Below are 22,736 nucleotides of genomic sequence, written 5' to 3' on the forward strand. Positions count from 1 at the left end.
TGGCATGCACATTGTGTACATGGAGACCCTTTGGGGAAACAGTTGAAGTTACGTGGTCTAGTTTAGTGACTACGTTTTGAGCAGCAGTTACTCTCAAGCAGCATTGAGCTGATTGACTAGTTATGGGTTCTGGAAGCTTTGTTTAAAGATTAAATATTTTCCAGTACATTTGACCAACTAATATATGTCCTTCCAAAACCAAATCCTCTCCCATCAGATTTCTGAATGGTTCATCAACCCACGAACACTACTGTCTATCTTCCGATGAAGGGTCTCAGCCTGAAACATTGACTCTTTGTTCCTGTCCACAGATGCTGCCTGACCTGCTGAGTTCCTCCAGCATTGTGTGTGTGTCACTACACATAAACGAAGACTGACAAACAACCAACATGCCAAAGAAGACAAACTGTGCAAATAAAAAATAATACTGAGAAAATGAGTTGTAAGGAGCCCTTGACAGTGAGTCTGTAGGTTGTAGAATCAGTCTCAGAGTGAACTTATCCACAGCCGGTTCAGGAGACTGATCATTGTAAGGTGTTCATAGTAAGTGCAAAATTTGTGAAGGATGCATGTTTCATCATTCAAAGTATCAGACTGGATAAATGGAAGAGTTTATGTCTGTTTAAAAAGCATTAGGAACAATGTTATTCAAATTTATTTTTTCTTGAAATTTATGGAACTTAACATGTTTAAGCTTGACCTAGAAGAGTTAATTCGAGCCTCCCCCTGTAAGTAACAAAAAATGCAATGCACAGTCCCAGACTTCATCGAACATCAACTTCCAAGAGAATTTCCAGGAACTTCAGATTAATCAAGACCTGAAGGATCCCAACAGTGAAATTCTCTTAAAGTAAAAAGCACTGTGATTCCTTCATGTGTGTGAAATACAAGCACTCTACCAGACTAATCATTTCATACCATATTCCTTTGATGTGACTTACCCAAACGGGAACAATTGGGAAAGCCAACCATACACAATGATTGGTGAACGTGACCTGGTGCAACCAAATTACTGGTTTAGTTATGTGCTAAAAATAAAGCATACTTGGCAATTCTAAAAGCAAGGCATAAGCATTGGTGCAAACCGCTTTGTCGTTGTAAGAAAGCGAAAACAGATTAACCAGAACCAGGACTCAAATGGTCATAAAGATGAGGGGGGTATTCAAAATATGGTTTTTTTCTAGAGTAACACAAACAAAATGCCCTGTATATCAACAGCATTTTCTGTGTGTTACTCTGGATTTTCAATGTCTACACAATCTCCTGTGTTTATGGCATTTTCAATTCGAGCCGTTCTTTTAATGCTAATAAAACACTCTGGAATGTGCTCATAAATAAACCTAAAGATTGATCAGAAAACCTGTAAATTTCTATCGAATATAATTCTGTTATAACTTGCTTACTTAAAGTTCAAAGTAGATTTATTATCATATATCCTGAGATCCAGACACAACCTGCTCTAGCTTCACGTGACCCTGATTGGGGCGGTGGGGTGCTGAGCAGGCACTACACACCTTGCCCTAGGACAGGGGTCAGCAACATGTGGCTCCGGAGCCGCGGGTTGCCGACCCCCGCCCTAGGGTGACCTGCGGGTGAGCGAAGGGAACAGGTGCCTTACACCTCCTTTGGGAGAAACCGATCACCGCCTCGCCACCCCAAAAGTAATATTATCCCAAATCATATCAGTGCAATTGGTCATTGTGATCCACTAGACAGGAAAATAACTTGAGATTAAAGAGATAAAGGGAGGCTAGTTTTATTTGTCACATTGAAATATCAAAACATACAGTGAAATGTGTTGCTTTAAATGTCAAATCAGTGAGAATTGTGCTGAACAGTCTGCAAGGGTCACCACATTTCCAACACCAATATAGCATGCCCACAACTCACTAACTAACTGTACGCCTTTGTACTACGGGAGGAAACCAGAAATCCAGTGGAAACGCATGCAGTCACGGAGAGAACGTATGAGCTCCTAAGGGCACTGGCAGGAATTTTAACCCTGATCACTGGTACTGTAAAGCACTGTCCTAACCTTTACTCTACCATGCCACCCCTTGAGTTGAGCACTCCAAAATTAAGGAGAAAAATTAAAGACAATATAAATAAAAGCAGTCATAAGCAGATGGACGGATAATTGTGTCAATTGACTGAGAATAAACCATTATTAAATAACAGGTTGGAAAGCTGAAATGATAAGAGATTGGAAAAGGAAATGTATCTGGTGAAGTTGGAAACAAATAATGTGAGATAGAAACATTACAAGAGATTGAAGTTTTGAGATTTTAAACAGTTAAGGGATTGGATCTGCGGTTTTACTGGGCATTAATTACACAATTTGCAGCACATTAACGACGTTGTGGTAATACTGTATTGCGAAATTAAATAGATTCAGAAAAACTTCCAGCTCCAAATGAATTTCAAGTCATAGGAACAACAGAACTGTATTCTGTCACAATCTGTAACACATGTATAAAATCAGTAATGCATAATTCGCAATATAAAATATCAAAAAAAACCACACACACAAAATGCTGGTGGAACTCAGTAGGCCAGGCAGCATCTATAAGGAGAAGCGCTGTCGACGTTTCAGGCCGAGACCCTTCGTCAGGATCAAAAAAAAACTTTCCTTTGCATAAAGTGTGAGGAGCCTTTTCAGGATCAATACCTAAAGGCTTAGATAAGTCTAGAGTCATAGAACATTATAGCACAGAACTACTTTTCTGTCTAGTCCCATCGACCTGCACCTGGATCATAGACATCTGTACTCCTCTCATCCATGTACCTATTCAAACTTCTCTTCGGTGTTGAAATCATACCTGCATCCACCACTTCCATTGGCAGCTCGTTCCACACTCACACCACCATATGGGTCAAATGCAGGGATTTGGGACTAGCGGCGGGGGGCACTTGAAAAGCATGGACTTGCTGGGCCTGAGGGCTTGGGGCCATGCTACTTTACTCTGTGACTTGACTGGCTCAGAAGACTAATACTGACTAAACAGCTCAAAGAATAGATCTGCCGGAATGGGTAGGGCAGCTGGTGACAGAATAAGTGTGATGGGAGAATCCACATGACTCTGCCCTCACTGATCTACCTGTCTGAGACACCATACTGACTGCCTGTTACACCGTTGGCACTTAGGGCAGTAATGAAGGTCCTCCATCTCTGGCGGTGTTCAGGGCTTCATTCATTGCGTCAGTAGCCTCCTCTTGGTTTTCACTACTGTCAGTCATGCAAGTCCCAGGTGGAGGATGAGGAATACCGTCAGATGTAAAAGGATTCTTCATTGCTGTTTCTGTAACAATTTTATTTTACCAGTCAGGGTTGTTAGGCCTGAACTGAACCCTCTAACCTGGAGGACTGGTGGACCACTCTTAGTCTGCCCTCTACCCTTTGACCAGTTTGGCACAGGTGACCCTACCAAAAGTTAGAGCATAAAGCACTGACTCCAGCCAAGTCACTGAGGCATGCAAGCCTCCAAACCACGACAAGGTTATACTGTTCCAAACATGTAAGGAAGTGCACTGTCCCTGTGAAGACAAACTTCTTTATTTACATCAAGGCATGTATTGTTCTATGAACATGCTATATTGGATAGTTTAAGAAATGGTCAAAGCTGCACTCCAATAGTGATATAGGACATCACTATGTCAGATAATGTGGGCGATCATGGTCCTTATGGCTGTGATTGTTCTTGGAAAACTTTTCTACAGAAGTGGTTTGCCATTGCCTTCTTTTGGGCAGTGTCTTTACAGGACCGGTGAGCCCAGCCATTATCAATACTCTTCAGAGATTGTCTGCCTGGCATCAGTGTGTAGGACATCAGAAGCAGCACTCAATCTGTAATGTAATGACCCAACATATCTGTCAATTTGCCACTGTCGTCCGGTCAGAAAGGATGTACTGGCATTGGAGGGAGGTCAGAGGAGGTGCACAAGAAAGATCCTGGGAATGAAAGGGTTAACATATGAGGAGCATTTGAAAGCTCTGGGCCTTACTTGCTGCAGTTTAGAAAACTAAAGGGTGGTGGGGGGGGGGGGGGATCTCACTGAAACCTACTGAATATTGAAAGGCTTAGATAGAGTGAATATTGAGAGATTGTTTCTGATAGTGGAGGGGTCTAGGATCAGAGGACATAGGCCCAGAATACAAAGACGTTGCTTTAGAACAGAGAATAGGAAGAGTTTCTTTAACTAGAAGATAGTCAATTGTACAGCTGCGGAGGCCAAGTCTTTGGGTACATTTAAAGTGGAGGTTGATAGGTAGGGGCATCAAAGGTTACGGGGAGGAAGGCAGGAGAATAAGGTTGAACAGAGAACATAGAAAATCTACAGCACATTACAGGCCCTTTGGCCCACAATGTTGTGCTGACCTTCTAACTTACTCGAGGATTTGCCTAGAATTTCCCTACCTCACAGCCCTCTTTTTTTTCTCAGCTCCACGTACCTATCTAAGGGTCTCTTAAAAGACCCTATTGTATCTGTTTCCACCACATTCACTGACAGCAAATGTCAGTGCACCCACCACTCTTTGTGTGGAAAAACTTACCCCTGACATCCCCCTTGTACCTACTTCCAAGCACCTTAAAACTATGCCCCCTCATGTTAACCCTGATGCGTTAGAGAGGGAAAATAAGTCAGCCATAATCAAATGTCAGAGCAGACTCGATGGGCTGAATGGCCTATTTCTGCTTCTATGTCTTATGGACTCTGTTTCAATGAGGAGTGTGTGGAAAATCCCCTCAGAAACATGATGGGGCATAGCTAAAGCTGAGATGCTTTTCCAGTGAACCTGTAACATATTCTGTGTACCGTATACTAAACAATGATAGAGCTCCTTGTTCTCACAACGAACAGAACATAATGAAGTTCTGCAGACCTGAAGTTCTTGTCCAAGCAAGAACGGTGATGAACTCTGACTTAACGCGAAAAGGAAAACAAAAGAATTGTTCACTCAAGTGAATTCATTAATTGGATGAGACTAGAACTAGAGGTCATGGGTTAAGGGTGAAAGGTTAAATATTTAAGTGGAACCTGAGAGAGAGTTTCTTTACTCAGAGGGTTGTGCCAGCAGAAGTGGTGGATGTGGGTTTGATTTCAACATTTAAGAGTAATTTGGATAAGTACATGGATGCAAGGCATATGGGGGGGGGGCAATGGTTCAGTTGTGGGTCGATAGAACTAGGCAGAATAGCAGTTCAGCGTAGACTAGATAGGCTAAGGGGTCTGCTTATGTGCTCTGGTGTTCTATAATTCTATTAAGAATACTTACAGATGAGAGCTGAGATTAAAATCCATGATAGATAAAAAGCATTACACAACTTGCCAATCTCAACAAAGATCAAAGATTTAAAGGCTTATTAACTAAATCAGCAGTCGAATTGCTATGTTAGTTGACCAACTATGATCATCTACTAAGTGCACTCAGGTTACTCCAAAATAATTCCAAACCCTTGACCCTTCCTACCATTATGAACAGACGCTGCAGCCTATGGGAACACCACCATTGCTAGTTTCATCTCCCAGTCACACACCATCCTGATGTGAAAACTCATCGGCTGAGGACCCAACAATGTCTGAGAATTTGTACTAACACGTGACATTGCTGTATTAAATACTCTGTTAAAAGCATGGGGCTACACAGAGCAGAGGAGCAAAAGGTTGACTTTGACTAGTTCAACGAATCTCAGAGTAGTACATGATGACACTTGGAGTAATTTGATAATAAATTTAACTAGTACTATGAATGGAGATAATGAAAAGTTCAGTCCTTTAAACGCATCCAGGCCTGCTCTTTCATTGTTTATTTTTCAGGAAGTGGATGCCGCAGACAAGGAGACCATTTAATGCCCATCCCTTTTTGTTCTTAGGAGGGTTCTAGGAAGACACATTCCTGAACCACTGCCATCCTTCTGGTGTGGTTACTCTCAGAATACAGGATAATGGGAGCTTTTATAAAATATTTATATTTTTGTAATTGGAGGTATAGCAGAGTAACAGGCTCCTCCAGCCCAACAAGCCCAATTACACCCATGTGACCAATTAACCTACTAACCCCGGTACACATTTGCAATGTGGGAGGAAACTGGAGCACCCAGAGGAAACCCACTCTGTCATGGGGAGAACATACAAACTCCTTACACAGAGTGGCAGAAGTTGCCAAATCTTCACAAGCTCCAAGGAAGTATAGAGGCTGCCGTGCTTTCTTCATAATTTCACTTATGTAGCCATTGCTTTCACTTGTGTTAGACCTCCTTGATACTCAGTCAAATATACCCTTGATGCCAAATATAAGCACTCTTGCCCTACCTCTAGAGTTCACCTGCTGAAGAGTTTTGGCCCAAAATGTCGACTGTACTTTTTTCTATAGATGCTGCCTGGCCTGCTGAGGTCCTCCAGCATTTTGTGTGTGTTGCTTGGACTTTCAGCATCTATAGACCTTCTCTCATCTAGAATTCACCTGTTTGGTTGTACCATGTAAGTGATCAGTTCTGGAGTGGTTAGGTATTGTTGAACACGTTATTGATGAGTGAATGCCAGTTGGTAGAGCTGTCAACAACATGTTCCATTTATAGCTGATTCAACAGAGATTGACTATGCAGTAATAAGCAGGATTAATATTGGCTTGCTGTCACAAACAAGAGAAAATCTGCAGATGCTGGAGATCTGATCAACATACAGAGAATGCTGGAGGAACTCAGCAGGTCAAGCAGCATCTAGGAAAAGAGTATACAGTTGACATTTTGGGTCGAAACATCGACTGTACTCTTTTCCTAGATACTGCTTGGCCTGCTGAGTTCCTCTAGCATTTTGCATGTGTTGTTTTGCCTTGCTTTTGTTTTTTTTTCTGATCTATCCAATCAGCTTTCTAAATACAGGACACTGTGCAACCATGTGACAATACCTGTGGACAGTGAAGGTCTGAAGACAGAACCAATGGAAGTGGCTGGTTAATCCACTGAAATGTTTCATCTCCCAGATGTGGAATCAGTTACAATGATTTCACCACCGTGCACAAAATGAAATTTTCATTCAATTTATATATTTATTTAGAGCTCTAGTATGGATAAGGCCCTTCTGGCCCAGCAACCCATCGATTTAATCCTAGCCTAATCATGGGACAATTTTACAATGGCCGATTAACCTAGTAACACGTATGTCTTTGGACTGTGGGAGTAAACCAAAGTACCTGGAAGAAATTCACATGCACGTGAGAAGGAATGTACAAGCTTGCTTACAGAGAATGCTGGAATTGAACTCCAAACTCCGAGCGATTGGTTTTGTAGCGAGAAGAACACCTTAGTGTTTGCATGATCAACATGATCTGTGTAAATACTTCGCCCTACCAGTTGCTTGGGTTTTTGCAAATAGTTGTGGCTAATTCTGAAAGCAATGTGGTATTGTTAACTCTGTTTCTATCCCTTCTTTTCTCCTCATCTGCCCATCACCTCTTTCTGGTACCGCTCCTCTTTCCCTTTCTCCAATGGTCCAATCTCCTCTCCTATCAGATTCCTTCTTCTTCAGCACTTTTCCTTTTCCACCTATCACCTCCCAGCTTCTTGCTTTATCCCACCCATCTTCTCCCTTACTTGATTTCACCTATCACCCCAACACCCCCCCACATCTTATTCCGGCTTCTTCCCCCTTCCTCTCCAGTCCAAGTGTCCACTCATTGTGAACGCCTGCAAGAAAATGAATCTCAAGGTTGTATATGGTGACAACATATACGTACATTGACAATAAATTCAGCTTGAACTTTGTTGTGGTTTGGTATAATCTTCAAAAAGCACAGGAAAGTCCAAGACAGTGACTGTTACAGGGACACTAATGAACAGGGCCTATTGCATTTGGAGCACAAAGTAATTCTCTACACTCACAATGCACTAAGACATTCTGACAAGAACTGTGGTCAACCATCTCAACTGAAGAGTCTTATTTTAATGGGTCACCCGGAGGACCTCAGTGTATTGTTGAATACAGCCTAGATTTGTTGTCTCCGATCACTGGAGTGAGACTTCGAGCCAGAACTCCTGATATAGAGTTGACACCACAAGATGCCAGATAAAGTAAGGAGAATGAATGACTGCGTTTATTTCCACAACGAAAATCCACAAGTATTTTTTTCCAGTCTGTGAAATAGAACACAGTAGGCATTGCACAGGAACAAGCCCTTTGCCCCATGATTTCTGTGCTGAACATGGAGCCAATTTTGAATTAAATGCCTTTTCCCTGCACATTCATGTGTCCATTGAAAAGCCTCGAGAATTGCCACTATCACATCTGCTTCTCCCACTACCCCGGCATTCCATTTCAGACACATACCCTGTGTAATAAATCTTACCCTGTTCATTTCCTTTAAATCTTGCTCCTCTCACATTAAATGCATGTTCTCTAGTATTTGACATAATTAATAATGTTTCCCATAAATTAGCCTTTGCCTTATCTTTTGGAACTTGAGTAAAGTGATTAATTCTTAACCTCCAACAGCACACTAAAAACTCAAGTCAGAGTGAATTGGCATGAAGCTAACTTTATATCACACTCTACAGCACTGACAGCTCACGGATGTCTTTTATTCTACACTATGCCTATTTATAGTGAGCACAGATTCAGCAGGTCATCTAAAGCTTTGACAAACTTTTACAGATGCACAGTGGGCAGTATCCTGACTGTTTGCTTCACAGCCTGGTATGGAAATACCAATGCCCATGAATGGAAGAGCCTACAAAAGGTCGTAGATCCAGCCCAGTCCACCCCAGCAAAAGCCCTGCCCACCGATGAGAACATCTACAAGCAGCTACAAGAAAGCAGCATCTATCATCCAGGACCACCCTCCCCACCCCACCCCCAATATCCAAGCTCTGCTCTCTTCTTGCTGTTGCCCTCAGGAAGGAGGTACAGGAGTTTTAGGTGCCACACCACTGAGAACAGTTATTACCCTTCAACCATCAGGCTCCTGAATCAGTGGTTATCTTTACTCACTTCGATAATTATTTCACAACTTAAGGAGTTACTTTTAAGGCCTCTACAACTCACATTCTCATAGTACTACAAAACTGTGTATTAGTTCCTAATAATTATCAACAGAGGAATTCATCCAGTGTATAATGTGTGTTCTTTTGATTGTAAATGAACAAAATTAGCCCAGACATCTAGTGCAGATAATGTAATGCCTGCATACAATGCTTTCAATGACAACAGCCTCCAAATTGTCATTTTCATTGTAACTGTAACCCCCTGGGTCACCTCAGGCTCGCTCAGCTCGTTCTCGTCTAGGGGGAGCAGCCTTCGGCCCCGCCAAACTGGGTAATCAGCTGGTGTGGATGTCCCCGCCTCGCCCAAAAACAGACAGTACACCATAAGCGATTAAATGAGTACAATTTATAAAGGTTACTATAACTAAGTGATTAATGACAATACAGTATATATGAAGAGAAACAATAAAGAAAAGGCGCCAAACTTATCAAAGTCCAAACCACTTCGTGCACAACTGTTGGAGCTCAATTACTGAAGTCTTCTGACCACCATTCGATCCCCTCCGAACTCCTCGACTCGCAGCTCAGGACCCTCCGAGTGGTCAACCAAGCACATCTAGCTTCATCCCCCCTCCTCGGAGAACCTCCTGGCCTCAGACCCCCGCTTGGGGTTCGTTCCTCGCCCAGCTTACAGCATTGTGTCCTCTCTCTCAACCCTCTCGCGCCGATCTGCCCAAAAGCCCGTCAACAAAAGCTTACAGACTCAGAAGAAAGAACATTAATCCCCATTTGGTTTACAAAGGAATACAATTCTCATTATCAGTAAATTAGCATTCCTGCTAGTTAACAAAACAAAGAAGCCCTTTTGATTACATACACAGTAATAAAGAAAAAAGAAGAAACCCCCTTTACATAACATTCAAGATGATTGTTGATACCTTCAAACTCTTTGTAATTCTTCCCCTGTTGAGGTAGCAAAAGTTTCATTTTCACTCATGGCTGTTTCCAGCATCTCCCAGCCTAAATGCTTGATACCATGGTGACCAAAACAGTTCTGAATTGGCTTACCGCCTATTTATTGCCAACTATCAGTGACAATAATCACTGTACCTTGAATACAAGCACATACACTGTGGCTATTAGAAGACTGTTTGTTCTAAGTATTATATGGTGTCTAATGACCCCACTAGTGCACACAATTGATGCTAGTTAGAAACTGTCTGACAAAAATCTCCTGTTGCAATTAAGTGCACAATGTCCCACATGAATGAAGGAATCCCTGCTATTATCTCAATTAGTTTATGTTCTTTAAGAACCATCCTAACTAAACAATGGTCCGGAATCCACTGTACTATATGGCGATATGTTCATACCTTGATAATAAATTTACTTTGAACTCTGCCACCCGTCAGTAATAACTCAGTCTCATTTATACAAATCCATGGTTTAAAACTCACTGGGCAGATTTTTAAAAAAATCAAACTTATTTATAAAGAAAATAAAGCAGAATTACTATTGAAATAAAAGCAGGAATTACTCAGCCCAGGAGGCCTCTGTGAAAAAAGAGGAATAGAGTTAATAACTCAAGTTGAAAGTCCTCATCAGCACTACTGAAACTTGTCTGTATAAGGGCCAATTTATTAACGCTGAATGGCTGTAGTTAAATATTAACACTTCTGTAATATGAAGATTCTGTATTTGAACTACCGTCCTTTCATTCATTCTGTTAAATTACCGAAGGCTCTGTGATTGATTTTTATTTGCTTATTTCGACATATAGCATGGAACAGTCCTCAAACTCGAGGAAATCTGCAGATGCTGGAAATTCAAGCAACACACACAAAATGCTGGTGGAACACAGCAGGCCAGGCAGCATCTATAGGAAGAAGCACAGTCGATGTTTCGGGCCGAGACCCTTCGTCAGGACCAGTGGAAAAAAGAGACAGTAAGAGATTTGAAAGTGAGGGGGGAGGTGGAGATCTGAAATGATAGGATTAGACAGGAGGGGGAGGGATGAAGCTAAGAGCTGGGAAGTTGATTGGCAAACGGGATACAAGGCTGGAGAAGGGGGAGTATCATAGGATGGAAGGTCTTGGAAGAAAGAAAGGGCGAGGGCAGCACCAGAGGAAGATGGAGAACAGGCAAAGAGTGATAGTGAGAGGAAAAGAGAGAAAAAAAATTAATGGAAAATTAAAAATTAGGGATGGGGTAAGAAGGGGAGGAGGGGCATTAACGGAAGTTAGAGAAATCAGTGTTCATGCCATCAGGTTGGAGGCTACCCAGACGGAATATAAGGTGTTGTTCCTCCAACTGATTGTGGCTTCATCTCGACAGTAGAAGAGGCCATGGATAGACATATCAGAATGGGAATGGGACGTGGAATTAAAATGTGTGGCCACTGGGAGATCCTGCTTTCTCTGGCGGACGGAGCGTAGGTGTTCAGTGAAACGGTCTCCCAGTTTATCAACAACCTAGATGTGGGGATGGATGTGGGTTGGCAAGTTTGCAGACAACACAAAAGCTGGTGGTGGTGTGGATAGTGTAGAGGATTGTCGAAGATTGTAGAAAGACATTGATAGGATGCAGAAGTGGGCTGAGAAATGGCAGATGGAGTTCAACCCAGAGAAGTGTGAGGTGGTACACTTTGGAAGGACAAACTCCAAGGCAGAGTACAAGGTAAATGGCAGGATACTTGGTAGTGTGGAGGAGCAGAGGGATCTGGGGGTACAAGTCCACAGATCCCTGAAAGTTGCCTCACAGGTACATAGGGTAGTTAAGAAAGCTTATGGGGTGTTAGCTTTCATAAGTCGAGGGATAGAGTTTAAGAGTCGTGGGGTAATGATGCAGCTCTGTAAAACTCTGGTTAGGCCACACTTGGAGTACTGTGTCCAGTTCTGATCACCTCACTATAGGAAGGATGTGGAAGCATTGGAAAGGGTACAGAAGAGAATTACCAGGATACTGCCTGGTTTAGAGAGTATGCATTATGATCAGAGATTAAGGGAGCTAGGGCTTTACTCTTTGGAGAGAAGGAGGATGAGAGGAGACATGATAGAGGTATACAAGATATTAAGAGGAATAGACAGAGTGGACAGCCAGCACCTCTTCCCCAGGGCACCACTGCTCAGTACAAGAGGACATGGCTTTAAGGTAAGGGGAGGGAAGTTCAAGGGGGATATTAGAGGAAGGTTTTTTACTTAGAGAGTGGTTGGTACGTGGAATGCACTGCCTGAGTCTGTGGTGAAGGCAGATACACTAGTGAAATTTAAGAGACTACTAGACAGGTATATGGAGGAATTTAAGGAGGGGGGTTGTATGGGAGGCAGGGTTTAAGGGTCAGCACAACATTTTGGGCCAAAGGGCATGTACTGTGCTGTACTATTCTATGTTCTATGTGTTCCAGTTTCCTCCCACAGTCCAAAGACATGTCAGTTGGTAGGATTGTAAATTGTAAGGTCATTAGAAATAAGAAGGTCATTGTAAACTGTCCTGTGATTGGACTAGGATTAAATCAGGGGATTGCAGGGTGGTGTGGCTCAAAGGACTGGAAAGGCCTAGTCTGCACAGTAGATAGATATAATTAAAGATTAGCAGCTCTGGCCTGGAGAAGGAATCAGGGCTGGTGTTGGATACTCTTCTTTCGTTAGTGCCGTGGAATCTTTTAAATGCCACCCAAGAGATCTGAGCCTTGGTTTAACATCTCGTCTGAAGCCTGGGACCTGGCTTCAAGGCAGCACCCTATACAACACTGGAGCACAAACCTGGAGAACTGTTAACCAGCCGTTGATTCATGGTCAATTGTACCATGGCAGAGACACAGCTCCACAATATTTATCGCAGTGAGAAACACGTGGAGCCACAATCCTATGCGATTTGAGTAAAAGGCTCAGGATCTTCAGTAGATTTCAACTTCTATCTCATCAACATTTTCTAAAATATTTCTCATATTAGATTCATTGTTTTCATCTGAATCTGAAATTTGCTGTGTGTAATATCATCTTGTGATTAATGAGGTGCTTTAGCAGAATAATCTCTTCAAAACAGTGCACAATAACATTGGCTAGAAAAATAATGGCCTATTTTCTTGCTATGGAACTGATGCAACTTAAAACACATGGTCGACAAACAGCCCATTGAGCCCTGCTATCTTCTGTAAGTTGTATAATTCCCACCTCTGCCTGTAAGGAGTTTATACATTCTCCCCATAGCTATGTAGGTTTCCTCCCACAGTCCAAAGACCAGTTGGTAGGTTAATTGGTCACTGTAAATTCTCCTGTGATTAGGCTAACATTAAATTGGGGGGATTGCTGGGCAGCACAGCTCGAACGGCAGAAGGGCCTGTTCTGCACTATATCTCGATAAATGAGTAATTCAAGATGCAAAATTCAATATTGTTTAATGTCCTTTCCAGTACACAAGTGTAAAGGAGAACAAAATAATTGTTACTCTGGATCCAATGAGGTGCACAATAAACACAGTAAGATAAAGAACACAATAATAAAATCATGATAAATATAACTACGTAAGACACTTTATATAGATAGATTGACAGTGGATGCAGGTGTTGATTAGCTTTACTCCTTGATCAGCAAAATCTACTATTCCGTTCTCCAGTATGCACACGTCCAAATTGCCCTTAAAAGGCATATCTGTTATTCATCTTTTGTAAGCTCACTGACTAGATGTCAGTGTTGTTGGCAAGCTAGCATTTATGTTCAAATGTTTCTTGTCGTGTGACTTGATATTTTCCATGGGTTGTTAATTGCTGTTAATCTGGAATCACATCTTGGCCAGAATTCTTGCCTGACATTATGAAGCTGTTGGCTTTTTTCAATAACCTACCAGTATGAATATCATTACTCAAACTAGTTTTTAAAAAATATATATCTGTTTAAATATAGAATGTTTAATTGTTATTTCTTTTGCAGTTTAGCAATTTATGCCCGCTGTATTTTTTCTACTTATATACATGTAACTGTTCAGTATGTTTCCTAGTGGCCACAGTATGTTTATGCAGTTATTCAGTGTGTCCCCTAGTGGTTATAATTCTTTGCAAGTCCTGGAAGTGTCTCTAGTGTTGCATTATTTCAATAGGGCTATCTGATTGGTTGACTCTTATCTGTGAATTTGAATGGGTATTAAAAACTACCATCTTTGCTTCTTCTCCTCCTGCTGCTAGCCTCTACTCCTGTTAGTGTCCATTTTCAATTTTCTTTGTTCTATCAATGTTTAATAAAACGGCTGTGAGTTTTGTGCCTCTTTCCTGATTGCTGTGGTGTGATCCAAACAGATATTACCCTAGTCCAGTACATAACTATTCAGCTACCGGAAACCAATACATTCATCTCAATATATTCATCTCACCTACTGCCTGGGGTAAGGTAAAATGTCTCATTGCCAGACCTCACCAACTGGCACCAAGGCCTAGTCTGGCTGGTGGTGAGAGGGACCCTCCCAGTCAGGTCCCTCCTGTACTCCTGGAACGCCGACTCCACATCCCGCTGCCCACGGGAGGACTGCGGTGGGGCGGAATCAGTAACCCACCTCTTTTCACACTGTGGGTTCGCGGAGAAGGTGTGGAGGAGGATGAAAGGGCTGGTGTCACACTTCATCCCCGGCAGCTGCATAACAGAGAACTCTCTGATCTACGGGCTGTTCCCGGGGACGCACACGGAGACAAACATCTGGTGCTGCTGGCAGATTATCAACCTAGTGAAAGATGCTCTTCGGCCGACCAGAAACTTGATGGTCTATCAGCACACGGAGATGTCCGTGGGAGAAGGCTGCCGACTGGCACATTCCCAGCTGCAGGAGTACGTGCTGAGGGACGCACTCAAACTTGGTGCAGCCAGCGCAAGGGCCCGGTGGGGAAGGACCATGGTTTAGGGTTCTTCTCCCATGGGAGTGGGAGGGGTTGGGTGGCAGGAAGTGTACCCCTCAACCATGGTGGTACAATATAAACCAGCAGAGCGCCACCTGAGCGGCTGAAATCTTTAAACTGCACAGAATGTAATGGTAATGTCTGTCAAGAATTTAGAGTTATTGAATGATTTTTGTAAATAATTTTATTGTGAATAGAGTATGTTTTGATCATTTAAAAAAAACTACTTCCAGGGGTAACAGGTTTTGACATTGTGATCACTTGATGAATAAGAAAGATTCTCCTGAATTTCTGTTGGTTTATTTGTAACAATCTGATGATCATGGCCTCTTGTCCAGGATTCAAATTTTTCTAGTTTCCTATCAAACCTCTTCATAATTTTACAAACACCTTCATAATTTTAAAGTTTGACTATTCATTCTTTTTCTAATTCTTTACAAGCCCTCAGTCACAGTAACACCCTGGCTGACTATTTATACTACACTTTCTCTAGGGTCTCCACATCCCGTTTGCAAAATGAGGAGCTGAAATACAATGTGGCCTAGCAAGTACTCAAAAACACAAGAGATTCTGCAGATGCTGGAAATCCAGAGCAACATACAAACAATTCTGAAGGAACTCAGCAGGTTAGGCAGCATCTAAGGAGAAGAATAAGCTGTTAATATTTTGTGCAGAGACCCTTCATCAGGACTTGTGAAGGGTTCCGGCTCAAAATGTCAACCGCTTATTCCTCTCCGTAGATGCTGCCTGACTTGCTGAGTTCCTCCAGCATTTTGTATGTCTAACTAGGCTTCAGCTTAAACTTGACAAGGATTCGTTTTTCAATTCAATCGCTTTCAAATGGGCTTTGAATTATTGTTATCTTCCAATGGCATGGAAATCCTGATGTTAAAGTTTCAGTGATGCATTTGCACTCTTAGAACCCAATGGGCTTTTACACCATTTAGACCCTTATTTATGTAGGAAATGCAAAGTAATCTAAATTTGTATTAAACAAATATTCGAATCAATATGAGACCAGGATAGAAAATACTGATCCATATTTTTGGTACCAGCAACAATTCATTTAGTTGCTTCATTGACACAGGGTCACCATGTTTGGAAGTGAAAGTTTTTCTGTTGCTTATGGTATGAAGAGACCGGTTCCAGACTTTTGTTCTAATTGCGCGCTATCAGACTGCATCTTCTTGGCTTCTATGTGGAAATTTAGAAGCCTGACATGCTTTCTTTGTTCTGTGACTATCAAACAAAAGAAACAGTCTGTTACATGCTTTTGCTGACTCAAAGAGAAAATAAGTGAATAACACGATCCATTTAGCTTGCCCACAACACTTATCTACAGACCAGCATTCAAGTACAGCACAGAAACTGGACAGTTGACACAAGGTTCACAGCTGTCCCACTGCTCTCATTTGAAAATGTTATGAGCTTGCATTTCAAAAGAGTAACTGGAGTAATTCTTAGAGGAAAAGAGATTTGACTGCATTGTAAAGATCATAAGACCATAAGACAGAATTAGGCTATTTGGCACATTTGAGTCAGCTCTGCCATTCCATCATGGCTAATTTATTATCCCTCTCAACTCCATTCTCCTGCCTTCTCCTCACAACTTTTGACGACCTGACTAATCATAAACCTGTCTACCCCTGCTTTAAAAATAACCAATGGCTTGGCCTCCACAGCTGTCTAAGGCAATCAATTCCAAAGATTCCCACCATCTGGCTAAGTAAATCCCTCCTCAACTTGGTTCTAAATGGATGCCCCTGTATTCTGAGGCAGTGCCCTTTAGACATGGACTTACCCACTATAGGAAATATCCTCTCCAATTCCATTCTGTCCATTATGAATATTTAAGAGGTTTCAATGAATGGGGGGGTGAATTATTCATGAATTATGTTCTCTCATATTTGGAATGAACAGAGTAAGTTGATGAAAGATGCCCCCATTATACAACTCACGGACTGGTGATTGTAAACTGTAACCTTTGAGCTTAAGATACAATGTGAATTTGAGAAAAAACCTTTAAAACGTGGAGACTAGGTACAGGCTCAGAGACAACTTCTATCCCACTATCATATGAGTATTGAACAGTCTCTCCGTTTAGAAAACATAGCTCTTGATCAGAAGCAGCCAGCTGATGGTTAATCTGTTTTGAAGGAAGAGTTATCCTCTGACGAGTACAGATGCCATTTGAACCCTGACCTCTCTTACGGAGCTCTCATTAATAAATTCTTCCTTCCTCACATTAGAAACAGATTAAAGAACGTTGAGCTGTCACTTTGGAATTATACTTATGGTTACAAAACTTTCAAAAAGGTATGATAAATTGCTCCGAGCTCACTGTGAAGGAACGACCCTTTGACCAGTGGGATTTTTGGAGCACAGAGAAGCTAGGAGCTATAGGGAGGGGTCAAGCAAAATGAAACTGAGGCCAGAATTAAAGAAGTCATCATCTTCTTAATTGGCTGAGTTTCTCAAATGACGACATGTTTTTATTTCTGCAAAAGTTGATTCATGCTAAGTTATTTGGACGTCAGTCACCAGATGAAGCAATGATGTTTTTCTTGGTGTCTGTAGACTGGAAGAATGGAGAAAATTTGTCATTCCTTATCATTAACTAGAGAGCTTTATTTAGGGCAATAGTTTCTAACTATAAAGGTTCTGATATATTTTAAACAATTGAAGTACTATAGAAAGCGTGTCAAATATTAGTATTTTAGAAGTAGCTTTCATTCATGAAGATATGTGCGGATTGGTGGTTCACAATTATTTAATTTAGTTGCTGTTTGTTGAATCCGATGCTTTTGCAATCCGAAAGTTCTTCGGAAGTCAAGAATTAGGCATAAAATTTATTGCTGAGAAATTTTTAGTGTGGTACCAGAGCAAAGAATGAACGAAGAAAGAGGAGCCAAGAGAGCAAAGAATCATGAGTACAAGACCTTCTGCAGATGCTGGGAATCCAAAGCAACACATGCACAATGCTGGAGGAACTCAGCAGATCAGGCAGCATCTATGGAAGTGAATAAACAATTGAGGCTTCAGGCCCAGACCCTTCTTCAGGACTGGAAAGGAAAGGGAAAGACGCCAGAGTAAAAGGTGCTGTCAGGGTGAAGGATGATAGCTAGAATGAGATAGGCGAAGCCAGGTGGGTGGGAAAGGTAAAAGGCTGGAGAGGAAGAGATCTGATAGGATAGGAGAGTGGACCATAGGAGACAGGGAGGTGATAGGCCGGTGGGAAGAGGTAAGAGGCCAGAGTGGGGAATTGGAGAAGAGGGGAGACGGAGGGAATTTTTATTTTACCATCAGGAGAACTTGATATTCATGCCATCAGTTTGGAGGCTACCCACATGAAATAAAGTGTTGCTTCTCCACCCAGCGAGTGACCTTATCATGGCAGAAGAGGAGGCCATGGACCAACATGTTGGAACAGGTATGGGAATCAGAAATAAAATGTCTGGTCACCAGGAAGCTCTGCTTTTGACCGACAGAGCAGAGGTGCTTGACAAAATGGTTCCCCAATTTACAACAGGAATCACCAGTGTAGAGGAGGCCATATTGGGAGCACTGGATACAAGAGAAATCCCCAGAAGATTCACAGGTGAAGTGTTGCCTCACCTGGAAGGAGTGTTTGGGGCCCTGAATGGAGGTGAGGGAAGAGGTGAATAGGCAGGTGTAGCACTTTGGCCACTTGCAGGAATAAGTGCCTGGATGGATGAATGGACAAGGGAATACACAAGATTTCCAGGACCTACAGAATCACTTGTGTTTATATAGTTCACCGATGTTAGTTACTGAATTCTAATTGAATTAAAAATTGGACTTATTTTACATAGTACATGAATGTCAAAAGACCTCTGGCAGACCATCTAACCACTGTTCTCTGAACAAGGTAAAAGTGATAGGCAAGCATATGCTGCTTCTCCCTGCTTCAATGGGTTTCTTTCTTTAATGTTTGGTCCAAGTTATACAGTAACACAGTTAATGGTTATCTGGTTATTCTGAAGCATCATGAATGCACAAATATAGCTATGTTTTTCAATCAGGTCACTGTTTGACAGCTGTACCACTCATGGAGATGTCAAGACAGCAAGTACAGAATTTCCTATCATAACCACAGATGCCCATAGAAAGAATTTTGTTCTCCTTGAGGTAAAGGAAGACAACAAACATTGCTGTGAATCTGATAGAAGGCAGAGGATTTAATGCAGGACGGAGGCTAAATAGTTCAATACAAGAAATCTGTAATAAGAACATTGCAAAATCCTCATCTTCCCTTTGTAAAAGTGTATATCAGGGGTCTGTTAGTGAGCTAAAAGTAGAGGAGGGAAAGTTTGAAAAAGCTGGAAGTGGGTTGGCAAATCATGAACACAAGAGATTCTGCAGATGCTGGAAATCCAGAGCAACGCACAAAATGCTGGAGGGACTCAGGAGGTCAGGCAGCATCTATGGAGGGGAATAAACGGTCAGCCCAAAATGTCAACTGTTTATTTTCCTCCATAGATGCCACCTGACCTGCTGAGCTCCATCAGCAGTTTATGTGTTGCTCTGGAAGTGGGTTGGCTTGTTAAGTTAAGATAGATCCTTTAAGCTTAACTCAGAATCCTAAAGTGGCAGACGATGCAATAGCCACAGCTTTACATACCATCCTTACACATCTGGAGAAGAAGGATCCTTATGTGAGAATGCTGTTCTTGGACTACAGTTCAGCATTCAACACCATAATTCCATCCAGGGTCAACAGGAAACTCAGAGACCTCGGCCTTGACCCTGCCTTTTGCAGCTGGATCCTGGGCTTCCTGTCAGGTGGTAAGAGTGGGCTCTCTCACCTCCACCCCTCTGGCTCTCAAAACAGGAGCCCCTCAGGGCTGTGTACTAAGTCCCCTCCTTTACTCCCTGTATACCCATGACTGTGTTGTCACCCACAGTTTCGATCGCTCATTAAATTTGCCGACAACACGACATTGATTGGCCTTATCTCAAACAATAATGAGGTGTCCTACAGGGAAGAAGTCATCTCTCTGACATGGCGGTGTCAAGAAAACAACCTCTCCCTCAATGTCACAAAAACAAAGGAGGAATGGAGATGGGCTAACCCCTGTTGACATCAATGGATCTGGGGTTGAGAGGGTAAACAGCTTCAAGTTCCTCGGCATCCACATCACTGAGGACCTCACGTGGTCTGTACACACCAGCAGTGTGGTGAAAAAGGCACAACAGTGCCTCTTTCACCTCAGACATCTGAAGAAGTTTGGTATGGGCCCCCAAATCCTAAGAACTTTTTACAGGGGCACAATTGAGAGCATCCTGACTGGCTGCATCACTGCCTGATATGGGAACTGTACTTCCCTCAATTGCAGGACTCTGCAGAGAGTGGTGCAGACAGCCCAGTGCATCTGTAGTTGTGAACTACCCATGATTCAGGACATTTACAAGGACAGGTGTGTAAAAAGGGCCTGAAGGATAATTGGGGACTCAGGTCACCCCTACCATAATCTATTCCAGCTGCTACCATCTGGGAAACAGTACCGCAGCATAAAAGCCAGGACCAACAGGCTCCGGGACAGCTTCTTCCACCAGGCCATCAGACTGATGAACTCACGCTGATTTGAGTGTATTCTATGTTACATTGACTGTTCTATTTATTAAAAATTATTATAAATTACTATGATTGCACATTGCACATTTAGACTGAGACATAACATAAAGATTTTTGCTCCTCGTGTATGTGAAGGATGTAAGAAATAAAGTCAATTTAATTCAATCAGGCTGAATCAAAAAATCCAATGTACCTTTTACAAATGAAAAATCTCCATTTTGTACCCAGATGGAAAGCCTGAATTGTAGAAGAGACCTACACCTTGAATAAAAGTGCACATTCTGACTTGGTCACATACAAATGTAGATAACTATTACTTCTCAGTTTTCAAAACTTGCTCTCCATCCAATATATTATGAGAAACTCTTTCGCTATGCAATGATGGGTGGTGGCAAGTTGAGGAGGAGGCAGCGAGGCTTCAAATGGATAGATGTGGCTTAGTTTCTGGGTGAAGACAGGACAGATGGAATAAACATATTTGGCTACTTTATTAGGTACATCCATACACCTGTTCATTAATACAAATATCTAATCAGCCGATCATGTGGCAACAATTCAATGCATAAAAGCATACAGGCATGGTCAAGAGGTTCAGTTGTTGTTCAGACCAAACATCAGAATAGGAAAGAAATGTGACTTAAGTGACTTTGACCATGGTGCCAGATGGGGTGATTTGAGAAACTGCCAATCTCCTGGGATTTTTACAACAGTCTCTAGAGTTTACAGGAAATGGTGCAAAACACCAAAAAACATGAGTTGTACTTCTGTGGATAAATCACCTTGTTAATGAGAGAGGTTAGAGGAGAATGCCAGACTGGTTCAAACTGGCAGGAAGGCGACAGTAACTCAAATGGCCACGTGTTACAACAGTGGTGTACTTCGAACCTTTAAATAGATGGGCTACAGCAGCAGCAGACCACGTCAAGTTCTACTGCTGCAGCCACTTTCTTAGGTACAGGAGTGTACCTAATAATGTTATACACTGAGTGTATAATGTAGAAACATATAGAGAGGACGTAGACAATGAGAAAAACAAAGTCTACTTTTTGTACTTACTCTGGGACAGAAGGAGGCCATTCAGGCCATCAGGCTAGCAGCAGAGCAATCCCGTTAATCTCATTCCCCATATTCTATTTCCGTGCAGATCTGCAGCTTATTCTCCCTCAGATGTCCTCAATCTCCACCTTGTTTTTTTTTTTGTTTTGCTCTTTTCTTACACCAAGGTGTAATTTGCAGTCGCCTTGATTCACCAGTACATGTAGAGGATATGAAAGAATAGCCGAACATCCAGTGGAGACCCACAGTTATGGAGTGAATGTGTAAACTCCACACAAACAGCACCCAAAGGCAGGGACAAACCCAGGTTGCTGGTTTGTGGAGCTGACCAATATCGCCATTAAATGACATTAATTTCACCATACCTGCACATATGACCTTCTAGCTTACTTTATCTGTGCAAATGAAAAAAAGACTTGGCATGTCACCAAAGACTGTTGAAAATTTCTCCAGGTACACCAAGAGCATTCTAACTGATTGCATCACAGTCTGGTATGGAAGGGCCACTGCACGGCTCTGGGAAAAGTTGCAGAAAGTTGCAAACTCACCCAGCTCCATCACCGGCATGAGCCACCCCTGCATCAAGGGCACTTTCAAAGGCAATGCCTCAAGAAGGCACCATCCATCACTAAGGACACCCATCGTCCAAGACCAGCACTTTTCTCATTGCTAATATCGAGGAGGTGGTGCAGGAACCTGAAGACGCCCATTCAGCATTACAGGAACAGCTTCTTCCTCTCTGCCATCAGATTTTGGAATGGACAATGAACCCATGTACTCTACCCTTTGTTTAATCTTTTGTTACACTGCTTACTTAATTTAGTTTTGCACAGTACTGTACATTTGGTAAAATAGGATGGTATTTGGAAAACAGAGTTAAGAGATCTTAGCTTTGTATTAAGTGTTATTTGGTAATGTGAAAGACTTCATATGAAGTACAGTGCAAATGTTTTGACACCTGTGCTATATATATGTACCTAAGACTTTTGCACAGTACATTATGCAATTTTCTTATTGTAATTTATAGTTTTTATTGTATATTGCAATGCACTGCTGCTGCAAAACAACGTATTTCATGACTTATGCCAGTGAAGTTAAATCTGTTTCTGATTTTGACTTCACTATATCTGTACGTAAGACACTATCTCACTGTACTTGTGCACGGAACATTCTAACTCACTGCACCCGCGCATATAATGCTCTACCTTAGTGTACCTGCGCATAT

At 42.0% G+C, this 22,736-nt stretch overlaps 1 protein-coding gene across 8 annotated transcripts in view; it reads right to left on the reverse strand.

Annotated features, from left to right (window-relative positions):
• The window catches only part of rxfp2l (relaxin family peptide receptor 2, like), a 118,195-nt gene that overhangs the window by 68,662 nt on the left and 26,797 nt on the right, over positions 1-22,736 (reverse strand). The gene's annotated exons all lie outside the window — the stretch shown is intronic.

The sequence above is a fragment of the Hypanus sabinus genome, chromosome 8 (genome assembly GCF_030144855.1).
Source record: "Hypanus sabinus isolate sHypSab1 chromosome 8, sHypSab1.hap1, whole genome shotgun sequence".
NCBI lineage: Eukaryota > Metazoa > Chordata > Chondrichthyes > Myliobatiformes > Dasyatidae > Hypanus > Hypanus sabinus.